Genomic DNA, 18,692 nt, shown 5'->3' on the forward strand with positions numbered 1-18,692 from the left:
GAGAGGGGAGGCTGCTTTAATTTATTCTCTTTGTCATTCCAATATAGATCTTCCCCTTTCAAATGGTGTTTGTACCTTTATACTGCAGTCTGGGTTCATAAATACAACAAGTCCCTAAAGCTGGGATCAATAAATCCCACATCATCTCTCAGATGGGAAGCAGAGAGAGCACAGCAAAGAGGAGAGGGGCAAATGCCCTGTTGGTATTAAAAGCAAGGCCCCTGACACTGCAGATTTACCATTTCAAATGTCCAATATGGACTCAAAGTTAGTTAACTGAATGATGCCACCTTTGTATCCCCAGAGCAGCTCTCTGCAAATAAATTCAAGCCTTTCCAAGTGTTAAAAATGCATCATGTATCACAACTAATAATACTGGTACCCAGTGCTGTTTGGACACTGAGCAGGGAGGCTGAGCTACCCAAGCTGAGAGGACCCAGCTCCCCTTCCTGCTGCCCCTGCTGCCTTTGGCACAGAAGCACCCCTCTGCCTTTCCCAGTGCTCCATCCTATCCTGAAACCTGGGAATTTTAAGTGATTTACCCAGAACTATCCACAAGCAAAACTGTAACCATAAAGGCTCCTTTTGCCTGCAAAAGACACAAAAGCAGTTCTGTGAATCCATGGAAATGCTGATCCCTGGTTTAGGAAGGAAACTTCAAATGCTGTGAGCCTGCTCTGTCTCTCTAAGAAAAGGATTATTGCCAAGGTTTACTTGTTTGCTTTTGTATGCCAGCCTCCTGCCTTCTGAGCAGAGGTGGAACATAGGAAGGCATTTCCCTGCCTTAGCAGCAGTGAGCTTGAAAATCTCCTGCAGGAAGCAAGCTTAATAAACAACAGCCAACAGCCCAACAGGCCTCCTCCTTGGCTCCCAATAAAGGAGCAGAAGGAAGGGGATTGAGAAAGCCATTGCCCACCAGCCCCGAAAACACCAGAGGGAAGATTCTGAACTAAAATCTGAAAGAATCTGCATGTTGTGAGGAAATTCCAGAACAAAAACTGGTCCAGGGACACAAGTCTCACGCAGCTTTAAGAAGAGTAAAACAAGAGCTAGCAATAGTTTATAGACACTGGAATGATGTTCAGGTATGGAACATGAACTCCAAAAGCTGCAGGGACAAGGAACAGGTTAGCGCACAGGGTTATGAAGTGGTCTAAGGTGTCCCTGTACCCCAGGATCATCCATGCATCCTCAGAGGATGCAGCAGGCACAGACCTCGTCTAGAATCTGGGTTTTTTTCTGATCTAATTGATTTGGGTTTCTCAGTTGGACACTGTCCAACAGGACAGTGACACTGCTTCCATTACACATAGCTTCCAGATCCATATAGCTCTATTCCACGAGAAAGAAATCCCCAAGGATTCTTTCCAATAATAATTGAAATTGTTTTCAATAAAAAGCCAAAATTGAATGAAAACCAAACCCTCTCCTGCCACCTACTCAACAAGCACATGCAACCCTACCAAAGCACAGGCCTGCTAATGCTTTGCAGCAACACTTGCTCAACCCCAAACAACGGCATGACTCAGTCACCAAGTCAGTTGGTAAAAATCAGACTTAATATGTCAAAATATTTCTGTTTCACCCAAACACTCTTAAATAGTTAGTGCTAAATATTCATTCCACCTCTTAATCCTTCTGTCAGGGAAGCCAGATTTCCTGCTAGAAAACAAAGCAACACAGCTAAGACCACAGAGTAACGCTCCCTGAACCAAACTAATAAGGAACATCTCATCTCTCAGCCTGTCCTCCTCCAAAGAATGAGGCTCTGCTCCTTCCACCTCTGTACACTTCACCTTGGCTTTTATCCACTGCTTATTCCTCTGATTTCTAATCTCCTAGGATCCAAATAAATCCGAGTGGTGCTAAGGGAGCTCCTACAAAGTATCCCTTCTTCACTTAGCAGCCTGTGCAGTGTGTCACTATGTGTCACCAAATGCCCTCCAGAGCTATACATGGCTCCCGAGGTGACTCCATAGAGAGAACACCCACTGTTTACACAGGGAAGCCCCATTCTGCACCTCCTTCACTGCCCCGATCCTTCAGAGAGCAGCTGCTGTAGCACTGGGACTGGAGCCTCCAGCTCTGGTTGCTGCACTGTCTCCTGGTTTTGATCCAGTCCCTCAACCCTTCCACCCATCCTTTGGAGCCACACACCAAGGAGCATCAGGACACGTTTACAAAGCGATGCCTGGGAGTTTGTCCAGAAAGCTCTATGAGCACAAGAGATTTTGTTTTTACAAGCGAAATGTAAGAAAAGGGCAAAGGAACATCTGTGTCCACACAACAGCAGCGCAAGCCGCAGAGCTGCAAAGCCCCTCCAGCTCGGCCAGTGCTGTCTAACTGCTGGCGTAAATACAGTAACAGCGCTGCACATGTGGCAGGCTGTTTAATTTTAGAAACCAAAACTATCAAGTGATGAAGTTAGTCATCCTTCCTCCATTTGGGACCGATACAACAGGACCAGAGGCAGTGGCCATAACCACAGTGGTTTGTGAAAGAGAGCGCACGTGAGTGGAGGGAACCCAGGGAACCCGGAGCTGCTCTGTCCAGCCTGGAGTAGGCAAAAGGCAATCAAACCAACTTAAACCAATGGAAACTGAGTGCCCACAGAGCTGCATGCAGGTACATACACAGCCTGCAACGCACAGAACTGCTGCCCTGAGCACGTGCTTCCGAGAAGTGGGATGAAAATAACATCGAGCCATTTGGCCTCCGTCCACTGGAAGCAGAATTCATTCAAATCACAGTCAGGGATGTGAATTTCCCAAGGGAAACTACTGCAGAGAGTAACAGGAGCCCAGTTCAGCCAGCACAGCTGCCATGGTGCAAACATATCTGGGTCAGGAGCTGTGTGCTTGGACATCACAGATCCTTATCAGCAGCTGACTGAGTCCTACTGCACACTCTGCAGCTCAGCCTGTGCCATGCTCACACTCCCTCCACGGACAGGAGAGGCCTGGATGCAGCATCAGCCCCTTCCCTTGCAGAGCCCCACGGCTTATCCTCCGATGCAGCACCAGTAGGATGCAACCCTGCAACGCCCATCCATATCTTCCCCTTCCAGTGAAAACCAACGAATGAAGAAAGCAAACAAGTCATGGAGGGATTTTCTGTTTCTCTAGACAAACACACTAAGAGCAGTTCAAAAGAGGCTAATTAAATTCCAAAATCCCTGTGCAAATACATTAATAATGATTCTGAAATGAGCAGTTAACCAAGGAAGCTTTCAAGGTGGGAAGTGTTTGATACAGAAGAGCGTGAGAGGAAGAGCTGCTCAGACTACATTGGAGACAATCTCTCTGGCTAGCACTTGTGTCTGAGGGAGTGGGCAAAAGCAAATGCTCCTGGGCCCAGAACAGTGGAGTCCCCAGGCTGCAGGAGGATGGAGGAGACAGTCCCCTTCATTCCCAGTCACTGGAAGCCAAGCAAACACTAAATGACATGGCCATGAGCCTGAACACTCACTGCATAGCCCCACTGAACATCTCATCATAAGTATTTCCAGGATGGAGGAAAACCAAAGACCCTTTTTCTCACCTAACAGGAAATCTCCAACCACCAGATAAATCTTTGTCCTCTTCCCACAGAATACGAGTCAAACCCAAGGAAAAAAGTAAATCAGATGCTGTAACAGATGTGTAGCAGTTACTCATGGGAAAGGGGGGTTATCCCATAGGCACAAAGCCCTTTTGCCTTGTCTTCTTGTTTCCGCAGCTTGCGTCAATAACTGCACCGATGGAGAATGTGTATGAAATGCTGCTATTCTAATAGGAACCAGAGGCTGCCCCCCTTGTGCGTGAAGCATGAAATGATGAGAAATGGGTAATTCCTTATAATTGCTCATATGGCAGGGTAGGAAAAATCCAACGTTGCTGCATGGGCTCCACTCCCACGGTTCGTGGAAACTCCCAGTTTGAAATGCCATCGTTCTCACAAGCAAGAAGGGCAATGGCACTGTTCTTCATTTAGTGATGGCAAACTAAGGTCTGCAGAAGAGATGTGTCCTTGTGGAGTCCTTGGCAGAGCATGGAATTAAACCCACTGGCTGAGGCCTTGAAAACCAGGCCACCCCTTAGTCAAATCTCCAGCCATGGTCACAAGATCACCCCTCCTATTTCCTTCCCCTTATTCTCTGCATTCCTTGCTCAGCCAGATACAATTAAGTTTTTTTCAGGCAAGATCTCATGAGGTATGGATTCATAGATGCTTGTTTAAATCCAGATCCATTAGACACTTCTCTTCTGCTCTCATTCACTAATTTTATTGTCCTATAAAAGACTTTCTGCTGTGACATATCCACCAGGCTGCCACTAGAGCTGAAGGCAGTACTGCTGCCACTACTGCTACAGACAGTACTGCTGCCATTGTCCTCTGGAAGCGTGTTTGTTTAGTTCATAAACCCTCATTCCAATATTTTGCTAAATACAAGAATTACACATACAGGGTAATAAATTCTAGGGTTATTCCTCCTTTAGATTTAACAAACAGAACCACAGTTACTGCCCCTGCCCTGAAGTACCTCTTTTAAAGAGCAGTCAGCAGCCTGATAACTTCAGATAAACCATTTAATTTCCAGAAGGAGCCTTGTCTGTATGACACACACAAGCTAGAGTCTGCTGGGTGTTCTCCTGCTCTCCCTGGTTGCTACCTGTTGGGAAGCAGAGCTTTTGTGCCTGTATCTGGCAGTCTCTGCTTCCTGCATCTCAAAGTTCTCTCACTCAAAATTTAAGCATCACTTTCATGAGCCACAAGAAACTGTGGCAGGGGGTTAGAACCGGATGAGCTTTAAGGTCCCTTCCATTCCAAGATTCTATGAAGACCCCATAAACCTCCTGTCTGGAATCTAGGCACTACTCATCAAAAAGTGCATCCTGGAGTAAGGATTTCACCACATTCCTCTCATGGCAGTTAACAGTACTGAGCTCAGGAGGAGGAATGGTCACAGACTGAAGGTCCTGGCTGCAGAGATGTTACAGTCTTTTCCAAACCAGCAACTACAGACATGCCAGGTTAATCCTGATTAATAACAAACACCTTCACTGCGGTTATAGTGATAATAACCCCTTAAGGCTTTTTATGCCAGGTAGATTTAACTCCATTTCCACAGCTGGGCCTGATGTTTTCACCACTTCTCCATCCTTTTCTGTCCACTCTTCCACACACCAGTATAATTCAGGAAAAAGGAACAAAGCTAGGAGCTATTATCAGAGCTGCAGACTCTAACCACCACTCTGTCTCCGTTCAACTAAGGATTGCATTCCTGCTGGCTCTCCCTTTTCCTAGCTGAGCTTGGAAGTCCTAAGACACCTTCAAAAATCCTCCTTGTTAGCACAGACCTATCACATTGCCTGGGATCTGGTGGGGTAAAAAACAACTGCCAAGGCTGGGTTACTTGTGGGATGGAGCTACATCAACATTTCAGGTACCTGCACTGTGCAGGTATTCAAACACCTTATGGGCTGCTCTCAGGGACACTGTGCAAGTGGCGAGATGACAGCAGCCAGGATGATCCAGCAGCATGATGAGCATGCAGGTGTTCAGATAAACACTGTGGGACAGCAATGGAAAGAGCTGGCACATGCAGAACATCAGTTTTTTAGGACCAGACCCACCTCCTTGGCTCTGCTAAAGCATGCCATACCTTAGGAAGCCCATTTACCAAGGTGTCTTTTTGCAACAGAGCAATGTCAAACCCAAGAAACATTCCCTTCATCTGCAGCATACCATAACGTGAAAGAACGCAGAGGTTACTTGCACCAGACACTGAGCATAAACACAGATCTGCTTTAAGCAGCCAACCTTTTTGTCAGAAGAGGTACAGCGTCAGAGCTCAGGCACTTGAAGGTCAGCCAAGTTGGTCAGTGGGCCAGAGCAGGGCATTCTGGCTCCTGTTCCCAGCTCACAAGGGTATTGTGTGATACTCACAAGCAGGTGAACCAGGATCAAGAGTTTGTTCCTTGTTCAACACTGACTCACTGCATAACCTTGAACAGGGTGCTACACCAACACCTTATGCACGTGGCAACGGTAGAATTCACCCATTTCCCTGTCCTTGTGTGTATGGCACAATTTCATAGAGTCATAGATTAGTTAGGGTTGGAAAGGACCTTAAGATCATCCAGTTCCAACCCCCTGCCATGGGCAGGGACACCTCACACTAAATCATATCACCCAAGGCCTCGTCCAACCTGATCTTGAACACTGCCAGGGATGGAGCATTCACAACTTCCCTGGGCAACCCATTCCAGTGCCTCACCACCCTTACAGGAAAGAATTTCCTCCTTATATCCAATCTAAACTTCCCCTGTTTAAGTTTGAACCCGTTACCCCTTGTCCTGTCACTACAGTCCCTAATGAAGAGTCCCTCTCCAGCATCCCTATAGGCCCCCTTCAGATACTGGAAGCTGCTATGAGGTCTCCACGCAGCCTTCTCTTCTCCAGGCTGAACAGCCCCAACTTCCTCAGCCTGTCTTCATACAGGAGGTGCTCCAGTCCCTGATCATCCTCGTGGCCCTTCTCTGGACTTGTTCCAATTTGTGCCCATAAGGTACGTTGAGGTCACTGGCTCAAGGGTACCAGACAAGAGCAGAGCAGAGCCTGGCTGTTGTATCACACCCTGGGCTCATTCTACACAATATTAAGAGCCTGGGTCAATGTACGTGATTTTTTTCCAGCACTCCATGAGTTCCCCTGTACAGCAAAGTTAAAGCAAGCGAGAGAAAGAGACGTTCCCGTTTGACTGGCTGTGACTAGCTGCAATTAAAAACTATAATTTATTACCCTGGATTACGAGTATAATTTCAATGCAGAGAATTAAGGTTTTCTTCTGAGATGGAAATAAAGATTAATTTTTAATTTCCTTTCTCACTGCACATTTAAGAGCAATAGACTCCATAGAAAACTGCAGGTCAAAATAGTTTTATGGAGGAATGACAATGTTCCATTGGCAAATAATTTAATGCTCTTGCTGCCTTTTTAATATTTGACTGCAGCTCCCTCATGCGAAACAGCAGCAGCTTCTACGACACACGTTTGCTGCAGCACCTGGGTCAATGTGACTTTGAAACAACAGAGTTTCACTGCTCAGGACATGGGCAGCTCCTGGAGCTCCCTCATGCAGGCAGCAGCCTTCCACAGGAAGGGCACAGGCAGACTTCCCGAGAGGTCTGGGGATGGGAAGAGCGAGAATGAAATGAAATGAAAGCCTGGGGGCTGGGGCAGAGGGCACCAGGATGGGTTGGGAATAGATGCACAGCAGGTACATCCCACTTGGACACGGATGAGTATATTCAGACAAAGGAGGAGAAACATTTCCATCCAGGAGACGCTGCCATAGGACAGTCGGTGGCTTTGTTCACAGACAGAATGTGCTATTCCAGTTTTCACAGCTCATCAGCAGGATACAGGGAAAAAGCTGTGAAGCACAAAGGAATGAATTCACTTGGTCCCTGGCACCATGAGTAGACTGCTGCCTGCCAAAACTGCTCACAGCCCCTGGAGCCTGTACCTGGGAAAAGCTGGGAAACCCACACAGCACTTCTGAGTGACCTGTAAAAGAGAACCCAACACAGCACAAGGAAGGAGAGGTCTGTGTGCATCCATCCCTCCCAGGAAGAGCATCCAGACAGGATTGGCTGTAGCTGTTCACATCACATGCCTTAGACCCAGTATTTGACCCTAGGCAATTGGCAGTGAACAGAAATGTCTCTGTAATTCAGAAATGCTTTAAATAATTGCTCTGGTAGTAGCAATTAACCAAAAAGTCTCTACCTTATTAATGACTTGGATCCCAGTTAATGGAATAACCCTGCACTGACAGATATGCATCTGAGATGGCCTAATAATCAGCCTCCCTATTGCAGGGGTTTAAAAATTTATTGGCATCTTATAACTGGTACCTCAGGTTATAAATGGGATTAGATGCCAAAGTGATGCAACTACTGCTACTACCATGAGGGTCAGGCCAAGCACTGTGCAGGGCCACAAGGAGGAACATCCCCCTGGGGACATGGTGGTGACAAACACCTTTGCCAAATACCCCGGATCTTTGAACCACTTGGGGAGTCTGGTCTCCAGTTTTGGAGCTCTGGTGAAGTAAAGGAGACATGGAACCACCAGCTCCAATGAGCATCCTTCTCACAGGCATTCAACATCAGACCTGTCTCTAGTAGCCCACCCTTGGTGCAACCATTGCCTGAGTGCAAAGATTGGTGTGTGTCTCCGGAAATGGAGTTTAGATGTTTGTCTTATCTGAGCAAGTTCAGTGACTGAACATGCTGCACAAGGAGAGTGAGCAACCCTGACAAAGCAACTGCCGCCTCCTTATCACGGCCTCCAAAAGGACTGAAAAGAATCACGCGTCAGAGACTTATCTCTCAAGAGATGTTCAGTGCCCATGCCTGGCTTACCAATCAGCTCGACCTCCCTTTTTCACCAGAGGTTTTCTGCCTTGGTTTTGGCCACACAGAACAGCCTTGCCACTTCCTGAGGGTGGAGGAGTCACAGGAGAAGGGGGTGTGGAGGATGGGCCCTCTTTGCTGATGCTGTTGTCTTGTATTTCTGGACAATGGGATGTTTTTACCCATGACAATTTCTACCGTTGAGATAATCATAACAAACGGCCAACCTGGTATCACAGCAAGGTTCTGAAGGTTTGGGGGACGACAGTGGAGCCGAGGCTGAGGACAGGCTACCTTGAAGCCATATTAACCAGGGGTCCCTGTGTGCAGCCTCCCATGCACTCAAAGCTCAAGCTAGGGTCCTGCTGCCCATGTGCAGCTGTGTCAATGGGAAGGGAAGAGGGCTTTTGGTGGTGGCCAGCTACTAATTCCAGAACATACAGGACTGGTACATGTCCTGCTCTTCACACTGATTGTTCCAGTCCTTGCATGGCTGGTGCAGCTTCAAGACATGGGATTCCAATGGTACCCAGTCCCTGTCCTAACAGCTCCCAGTGAAGTCAGTGGCAAAGCACATTTTGGTTTCAATAGGAGCAGAGTTTGTCCAACCCTGAATGCTGTTGAAAATCCTTCACTGAAAGACAAAGAGAATAAACAGAGAGATATATGATTCTAGGACACAAGAAATCAGACCAAAGTCACCAGTATGAAAGATGAGAGCAATAGCTTAGACAGGACAAGGCATGCAAAGCACATCACACTGTACTCCAAGAACAGCCTCTGGAAACCAGTATGAGCCTTTTGGGTCATCATGTTACTCATCAAGAACAGAGGATTCACAAGCATTACTCCATGACAGTGGGACACAGCTGTCAGCTGGCATGTCCACAGATTTGGTGTCTGGAAATGACAACTTCTAGGTTGGAACCTGTCTGCAAGAAACAGGTTGGGGTTGGTCTCACACCAGCCCCCTTTGGGATGCACTTATGATGGTTATAACCTTCAGCTCATCTCCTGAGATTCTCCATGTTCGAGATGGTAGAGATTCAACTGCACAAAACATCAGCTCCAGTAAAGGAGGATTCTAATTCTCACTTACACCCAAATCCACGATCAAAGAATCCCAGAACAGATCAGACTAGCCTGTATCTGCACTTATAAATTGTATTTGATCTCCTTTTATTGCCTCACCCCAAGTTCTAGAATTTAGACAAGCAAATACACTGATTTATACGGATCTATAAAATAATACACATGCTTTTGAGATCACTCTTTGAATTCTGATATCACATAAACAACAAGAACTTTTTTCTTATCTCTGGCACTCTGAATGCATAAAAAGTGTAATATTACATCACGCTTTATTCTCAAGGACAACAGCAGCCCTCCTCTCAAACGCTCAGGGTCTAATGCCAGACGTATCATGAGAATGATGGTAAAAGGACCACAGAGTCACAGAAACGGAATCACTTTGTGCCTGGCTATCTCTATTTGTTCTTTGCCCCCATAAGCTTGGGGGGACAGCAGTGTTTAAGGACTGGGCAAAGCCAGCAGATCTGCAGCCTGGCCCAGCTTTGCTCCTGCGTTCCTGCACAGAGCCCTGAGCAGGTCACCTTACCCCTTGTTTGCCCTCCCTCTGCCCAGTCCCTGCTCTGGCAGGGACTGTCTCAAGCTGTTTGTAGTAAATGGTATCTCCCCTAGGCACATTCTGTACTTTGCTCAGTGAAGCCCTGCTGTAATCTAAGGTCTCTAAGCACTTCCCTAATATGTATATTCAATACTGATATGAAATGATGCTAACTGGTTGTGCAGATATCTCCATTCATTTCCATATTTAAGAACCTCTCCTCCAGAAAACACACATAATCAACACAAAGTTCTGTCTGTAAGCATGCAAGGCTGAATTAACAACAGATGATGTTTACGGAGAAGTGCCACCAATGGAGCTCTGCACAGACAAAGTTCTTTTATCAGACGTTCCCCAAAGAGCCCCCCCCCCTCACCGTGTGCTCAGCTTAACAGGTACAACAGGGGCTGGAGGGCAGGTTTCAGCTGTCAGATAATAACTAATACTTGCTGCAGAGTTTGGAGGTTTGGCACACTGGTCATCATGGGCTCCACTTAACGCTCATGGCTTCACCTCAATCTGTGCAGGCCAGATTGCACAGAACAACTCGGAGCTTCCAGACCCCTCCAGTAATAGCTCCGGAACCTGAGCTATAATAAAAGCTTCTCAACTATCCTTCATTTGGCTTTTCCTGTCAGAGGATATGGACAAGGGCCCACAGTGCTCCTGTCCATTTTTGCCCATTAGGGCTGCTGGTTTAAATCACAGTCTGCCATTTCTCATGTTTGCCCAAATCAGGGTGACTTACCCTCACCCACAGGATCAATGCAATAGGACATCCTTCAACTAAAAGTACAGCAGCCTTTGTCGCATGGCCCTCAAGTACTGTTTTGAGACTGGGAATAACTGAGGTCTCCTACAGAAATGAGACAATTTAGCAGAGGCTGTAGGTAGCCCTGGCTGGCCACTGCCCATGCGGCACCCACGTTCCTTGGAAGTCAACGTGAGAAGAACCTTCATCACAGCTCACGTCTACCAAACAGAGCTCTGAGGAAAGGGACATTCAGTCTTCGCACGTTTTCCTCTTACAGGCATTGAATGAAGAGAGGAAAAATAACCCAACAAAACCCCCAAGTTCTGATAAGAAAGATAAATTCTCAAAAACAGTGACAGACGCCCAGAGCAGATACCAGAGCAAAAACATGACCAAGATCCGATTAGCCCAGTGAATCAGCGCTGCAGCCGGTATCTCTAAACCAAAGTACTCTTCCCTTTCCCCTCCCACACTCTTCTTCCCATCATTGCAAAGCTCTCCCACCACTCAGCTTGCACACACGAACCCTGACCAAGGGCCTGATGCCATCAATGTTGGCTCACGCATCACCTCCATGGATGTTTACGAAGTCAACACTGGTGTAGGCACCAGGCCCTCAGCTTCGGATAGCTTCCCTCACCACAAGCACAGCTGTTGACCCTTCCTTCAATTACTGTTATCCTTTCACCACTCCTGCATTTGGGACAATTTCTGGGCTCATGCAATTGGAAGGGATTGGGTTGGCAGGTAGGGAAAAAGAACTTTTTGTGAAAGAGGAGAAACATCTCCTTTTTGTCAAAGGAAGACACACCAGTTAGCTCAGGAGAAGTTATGTGAATCAATCACAGCAGGCAGATGTTCTTCAAGTGCCTTCCACCGGTTGCAACAAGAGGAGACAGCAGCATCTGAGCCAAGTGGCACTGGACAAGCTGCCTCTGCTTTCAGCCAGCATCCCTGGGAAAGGGAAAAACTACTGGGGACGTGAAGGGATGGGGGATACTGCTCTTCCGGAGCAACGTGTGGCTCATTTTCTTATAGGCAATGAATAACAGCCACAGTGAGTTTCACAGTAGCAACAGGAAAAATTATCTCCAGAATAACCGCCTGTGGTCAAAGAGGGAAGAGGCAGGAAGAGGAGTGGCAGGAGGATCCCATCCTGAGCTGACAGAGGAATTCAGTCAGGTTTTAGCTATTTACAGTCCCCCCACTAATTACCCAGCAGTTCTTCCAGTGACTCTTCCCAGCAGTGAGACTATTCCCATTAGACTGACTGTAAGCAGCGTCACATCACTCCCATGCCGGCCAGCTGGAGTCATAGTTTCCAGAGCAAAGGAGTACCATTTTGGTCTCTCCAAACTCAAGAGGGGAACCCAGGAACAAAGCCTGGAGCAGAGGAATACCACAGCCTTGCCAGACCACTGGCAGCAGCTTTACCACTCAGCACAAAGCCAGGCTCTATTTGCCAAGCTGCGAGGGGCCGTGCGAGCTGAGTGCCACTGAGCACAGCGGCTCTCCCAGGCCTCTTTCTTCTCTGTTCTGGAGCCAGGATCAGCAATATCTCTATGGAAATAAGCTTTAACAGTTGCTCTGGATCCAGCAGGAGGAGCTGGCTAAACACACATTTTTGTCTTAATGTAGGGCCTAAATAAACAGTCAAATAAGAACTCAATTTAAAAAATCCTGTCGTTTAAAAGGATTCCCTCAATTCTCAGTATTCCTTTTATTCCCATGGCAACTGATACGAGTCTGATCTGCAGCCCAAGTATTTTCTCCTGCTGACTTTTCCAGTGTAACTGGAAACACAGACACAAATACATGGATCTGATGTTGGCTTGCACATTTTCTTCAAAAGCTGGAACACCTTTATCCCAAGTAATTAGTGGAAACACATTGCGTTTGTTAAACACACACACACACCAACCCCACCGATACACAGACACAGCATCTACATAGCAGAGGGATCCTGAGCTACCCAAGGCTTGCTATCCATACAGCCATGCCTGCTGTGTGAACTCCCTTCCTTGGAAGGGAAATGTTTGCTTTTAGGCTTGGGAGAGCCCATTCACTGCCCATGGACAGTGGCACGTAGACCAGCCCACTGGTTGCCCACACTGACCCAGTAGCAGCCTGTTGCTTCTACACTGGCTGCAAAGCCAACAGAATCCAGCCAAATACCACTGACACAGCTTTCCTAATAACCATCCTCCTTTAAGGCCCCTCTGCTACAGCCATGTCATCTGGTGGGAACATCAGCTTCCATTTATCCACAAACAGGGTTCTGGTCCTGTGGCTAACGAAGGCCAGGCTCCATCACGATTCACTAGCCACACAGGAGCTGGAAGCAGATGGAAAACCCCTCACTTTAGTTATTTGGAGATGTAACAAAACCATCGTCTGAGTCTTTGGCTCTTCCCTCATGATTTTATCATCTGCTGGCAAAACTGCCATGCTAAGCCCTCTGGAATTCCTACCTTGTGGTAAGGAGCTCGCAGGACCAGCTCTTTATTCGACACAACCCCTGACCTGTTTAGGTGAGCTTGGATCACTTTTCAAGGGGACCATGGCCCTGACACCGAAATACACATTTCCTGAAGACCCTTAAACACCTTTGTGAAGGATTTTGCACCTCAGCACCTCCCACATCACTAAATAACAATTAAACAGCTTGCTTTTTCATGAGCACGCTCTTTCATTCAGAGGCCAGCAGTAAGGACTGTGGCAAGTTGTCGGATCCATGCACCTGCTTAGGAGTGGATATTTTGTCCCATATTTTTCTAGTAGGAAAAGAAACCTGAGGTTTTACCTGACAGCTTCTTACAATCCGGCCAGGGTAAGGTATAATGGAGGCTTTCCCCCCCCCGCTTCTCAGATCTCAGGAGCTTGTGCCAAAAGACTGTCAACTTGTTAAAAGTACATTAATGCAAATTCCAGAGCTTTCAGTTATGTTTATGCTAATAGAAAGCCTCCCGCTCTGTGACAGGCCCAAGTGAAGAGTCAGTAACAGGAAAATTAATTCCAGCTGTTGAAATTGATTTAAAACTAGTTTATTCATAATAATAATAATAAGGGGAAGGAAAAAAAAATAAAAAATTCCTGGAATAAAAATAAAAAAGGGAAAAAGAGAAAGCACAAAATCATGTTTACTGCGTGAAAGCGGAAAGGGTTCTCCTGTTGGGAAGAAATCTTCCAAATTTAATCAAGCCTGGTTAGAAGAAAGCTCTAGCTTGTTATCGGGTTGTAAGTGTAGATTAACATGAAAAGAATTAGCTATGTGCACAGCCTGCTTTTGCAAAGGAAACACAAGGGTTTTTTGTCTGTATTTTGGTTTATATTCCTTATGTCTAATCCACAGGCAAGGAGACCAAATCCAGGCTGCAATGGGACAGGTAGTATTGTGGATGATAATGGTGAACACCAGAGCTCCTGGGTGGGAAGATTAACTCCCCATGACCACTGCATTTATTCACTGCCTTTACAGACATTTTTGCTGACTTGAGCTCCAAGTGATTTCCATGTTTAGACAACCCCAGTCGTGGGATCACATCCCCCAGCTTTTCTGGGCTTCCAGAGTTCAAATCAAGACCTAGCTGGGAAATGGCTGGCCTTGCCCTTTTGAGAATGATCTTAAATGCTCATAGCCCTGATCTAAAGAGCCAGATCTTTTCTTCTTTCTTAAATTTCCCAGCAGTGGTCCTCCCAAGGTCCTTGCCTATGTGTGCCTGCAGCCCTGACAGCTGGAGGAACGCAACACAGCACAAAATACAGTTTGGAAAAAGAAGTGGAAGCAGCCTTTAAAACTCTGCTCAGAAATAGACTTTCCAGCATGCAACACCTACAGAAGGAACCCGATTTGAAAATAGATGGTGCTGACATTTAACCCAGTATCCAAAGCACACAGCATCCACTGTCCTCTGGTGTAATAGCCCCTGAGTACAGGCTCTGTCCCTTTCCTAATGAGCACTTCCAGGTGCTGACCTGTGGTCTTACTCAGGCTCCTGCATAGATCTTAGAATGGTTTGGGTTGGAAGAGACCTTAAAGCTCATCCAGTTCCAACCCCTGCCACAGGCAGGGACACCTTCCACCAGAGCAGCTTGCTCCAAGCCCCATCCAAGCTGGCCTTGAACACTGCCAGGGATGGGGCAGCCACAACTAAGCTAAACCCTATCCCTTTGCCAAAACCTTCTCTTATTAGGACCATATTCCTTGCTGCTTTTCAAGGGACTGATCCAGAGTTCACTGAAACCAACACAGATCTCTCCACTGACTTCAGCAGACTTCACATCCAGCTTTAAGGGCCAGTCTTGCATTTCAGTATCAAAAACCATACTAGGCTTCCACAGACTATGTTTCTGCTGCCCTCATCTCTCAGTTCCACATCACTAAGGCTCCCCACCTTGTATATATTTGCCTTTGCCTCTATTTACACCACCACACATTTTTCACAGGGGTGGGAAAAGGGGCAAAGACAGAGAGGTGCCACGGCTCGCATGGATCTTAACCAACTTATGACACTAAGGAATTCATGTGCGCAGCGGATGCGAGGATAAAGCGTTGGACCAATTTCAACAAGAACCTTGAGAGAAGCCAAGTCCAACCTATGGATATGCAGGAAGCTCATAAAGGGCGCCAGCCCTAACCCTGTCAGAAGAGCAGTGGGCTGGTGAGTGTGCAGGAGGCTGCTTCCTCTCGAGGGGAGAAAGGGGGAAGGAAGTTCCCCTAGAAATCCCACTAGGATTTCAGAAATTTGCCCCTTTATTGTCCACCTCAGAGCATCAAGATGAACCCTACAGCATGGCACAGCTCAAACAATGTCCCGGGCAGGCAGGCTGGCTGCCGAAAGGGAGATGCTGTGAGCTCAAAGGCTGACAGTGCCCCTGACTCATGCCATCAGAGGAAGGAAAGAGCAACAATAAAGCAAGCGGGGGCTATTTCTCAGAGTACACCCCATGACTTCTGCCAGCACATGCCAGGAAAGGAGGACACTGCACATTTTTAACTGAGGAATGTACGGCTTGAACCATCATTTGAACTTAAAAAGGGCCATTTGCAGCTTTATCTACCACCTATAGTCAATTCACGTGGGGAAACGAAGCATTGCAAATTATCTGAAAACCTGATTAGTAAAGGAGGAGCAGGAGGGGATATCACCCTTTGCAGGACTGATACTTACCTCCTGAAAAATGAGGTTGGTGGGTGGGTGGTAGCAGGAAGGACTCTCTCTATGGGCTGGCATTCCCTTCCCTGGCACTCACCCTGTCCTTGCTCACCCCTTTTTGTGGGTGCTTGCTCACCAGGATCACCAGGCTCGGGCCATTTGCAAGCAAACTGCCAGGTTCTTGCTTCTGACTCAACGTGAGTCAGGCTCCTACCTGCCTCCTGTTCCCTTGGCCCTAAACCAGCAGTGCAAACCCAGGAATTCAAATACCAGCAGCTTGGGAGGGGGTGGTGCTCTTTGTTTTTAATAACAATCAGCTTTGGGTTATTTTTCCTCTGCCTTCTGGATCCGGAGCCTTTCAGGCATAACCAAGTCACACTTTCAAATTACACGGGGGGTGGAGTCCACACAGACATGAAGACTAGAAACATGCCTTTGAAATGAAGCTCAGATTCTTGAGCAGTTATTTCATTCCCAAAGACTGGCACTAAACAACCAAAAAATATCACTATCCTCACCCGAAAATGCTGGTGCTGCAAATCCTCCCTCCTACATACTTCTTATTCACATAAAGGATGTTTGACTTGAGAGCTGAGTAAAGACAGAGAGAGCCCTGCGACTTGAGGAAACTGTTATCCAAAATCTGCAATAGGGAGCAAAATCATCAGTCTATTTTCCCCAAACAAATGGAGGTTGCTTGGAGCAGGCAGGAATCACATACTGTAAAAAGTCAGGACCAAAGCCCAGCAGGAATACACACACAAGCAAGGTTAGGAGGACTCCTCTGCCTTGCTCTTGCAGGGTTTTTGAGCCCACCACTCTAGTCAGAATGATGGTGAAACACAGGGGTTTGAGAACACAGGAAAAGAGCAACCATCACCTCATCAGCTTCCAGGTCTGATCAGTCTGAAGCAACTCCTTCAGGGAAGACCAGAATGTGCAGGATCCCACAGGCACAGGGTCGAGGTCTAATTCCCCATGTGCTGCCCTGCTCCACATCCTCCTGCAAGAGGCTGGGCTCGCTAAAGGGGCCAGGACATTTCCAACAGCCTTAAACCACTGAGCAGAATCAATGAGAGGTTCCTCAGCACCCCTCCTCCTGCTGGACCAGCCTCTGTTGCCAGGACCTGTGGCTATGGAAGGATGGAGCTGAACTCTTTACAAGGCATTAAGTTTCATTTGCAATTACTTTGGATTTTATTGCACTACTGAATAGAACAGGTTCATTAACTGGGCCAGCAGCATTGTACCCATATGCCTTTTTAATAGAGCTCTTCTATTACTGTTTCCTTATTGGGCTTTTCCCTTTTGCTACACACAACTGGATTTTACTGGTATCCAACTTTTGCAATAGGTCCCTGGTGGCTCCTCCAAGAACCTTTTTTTTTGTTAATGTGATGGCTGAACGGGTGCACAAGGAGTGAAAAACACTTTATGAGATGCCCAAGTCGTTACTTCACAGTGGGGGCAACAACCAGCAGGTGTTCCCCTTGGTGAAGTGGTACCTTGTCCAGTTCATCTCTAGAAGCAAGACACACTTAGCTAACACACAGACTTTCCCTGCAACCAACCATGGCTGGAGGAGTAGGATGAGGGAGAGCTGTAACAGATCACCCCATGAGGGTCACAGTGTGCTGTGCAGGGATGGAGCCACAGGGACAGAAAACAGGGCTCCTGTAAATGTAAGCTTCAGAGCACCCACAGGACAAGATAAGCATGCTTGAAAGACAGTCAAGTGAAAGAATTGGGACCTAAGTCTGACAAGCCACAGAGTTTCCATAGAGAACATGAGTTTTCCAGGGAAAGCCTGAAAAAAGTATCTGGTTCAGTCCAACTGTTCCTACTAGGAACATGAGGACCAGGGTTTCAGTAGAACTGGGCACCACCAGCATCCACTCTGTTAAGTGCTTTTAAGAACTTGAGCTCCTTTGAAAACCTGGTTCCTCAAAGATGCCAGCAGCTGATGGTTAAACGTGAAGGGCACACACTGTTCTCTTGCCTTGTTAAATAATGCATTTCTTTCTACAGTGGATAAGGATTGAAAAGACTCATGGAAGGAACACATCTAAAGGAGGGATTGGAATAGAGAGAGAAACCGATGGAGGAGAAGGGAGCTCCACATGCAGAATTCCATGTCAAGATTTTTTTCTTCATTAAAAATACCCCAACCCCCCCCCATCAGAAATGCCAAATTATCACAAGAAAAACTGGGTGAGAAAGGGCTGATTCTGATGGATATTCCTGACGTGGGGGGAAACGGGGAAAAGGTTTCAGGTTTTCCTTTGTCATGACTCCTCATTGCCATATTTTGTTTAATTTATACTTGGGCAAGAGTTGAAATTAAAACCAGTAACAATTGAAATGGGATGTTTCAGTTGTTCACATCACAAGTCACCTGAGGCTTTAGGGTTTGGGGTGGGGAGGGCTATTTGGTTTAGGATTTTTGAGACGAGACATCACTATCCTGAGTTAGGGAATTACTTGATTTTGGCTATTTTCCTTGTCCTAGGAAACTCTCCTGAGATGGGAAATCATGGCGAGCTCTGTTCTAGACCCAAGTACAAGGAACAATATCAAAAGGCATCACCACTTCCTTTTGCTGAAATAGAATCCCAAAACATTCACTTTGCCAAGGATAAGAGAAAGAACAGAAACAGGACGCTCTTGATGGGCTTACAGGGCACCACTAACAAATGCAACCTCCTCGTCTCCCAGAAAAGAACATCTCACACAGGCTCACTGACGCGGTGCTG

General features: G+C 46.9%; 1 long non-coding RNA gene across 3 annotated transcripts in view; it reads right to left on the reverse strand.

Annotated features, from left to right (window-relative positions):
• The window catches only part of LOC134172984 (uncharacterized), a 50,686-nt gene that overhangs the window by 24,721 nt on the left and 7,273 nt on the right, over window positions 1-18,692 (reverse strand). The window contains exon 1 of one of the 3 annotated variants that reach the window (XR_009968090.1): window positions 16,820-16,931. The exons of the other annotated variants lie outside the window; for them this stretch is intronic. This is a non-coding gene — a long non-coding RNA (uncharacterized LOC134172984). Of the gene's footprint in view, window positions 1-16,819; window positions 16,932-18,692 lie in introns of those variants that run through there. 3 annotated transcript variants of the gene reach the window in all.

This window comes from Pezoporus occidentalis, unplaced genomic scaffold, assembly GCF_034315485.1.
Source record: "Pezoporus occidentalis ecotype Australia unplaced genomic scaffold, CSIRO_AGI_Poc_V1 ctg114, whole genome shotgun sequence".
NCBI lineage: Eukaryota > Metazoa > Chordata > Aves > Psittaciformes > Psittacidae > Pezoporus > Pezoporus occidentalis.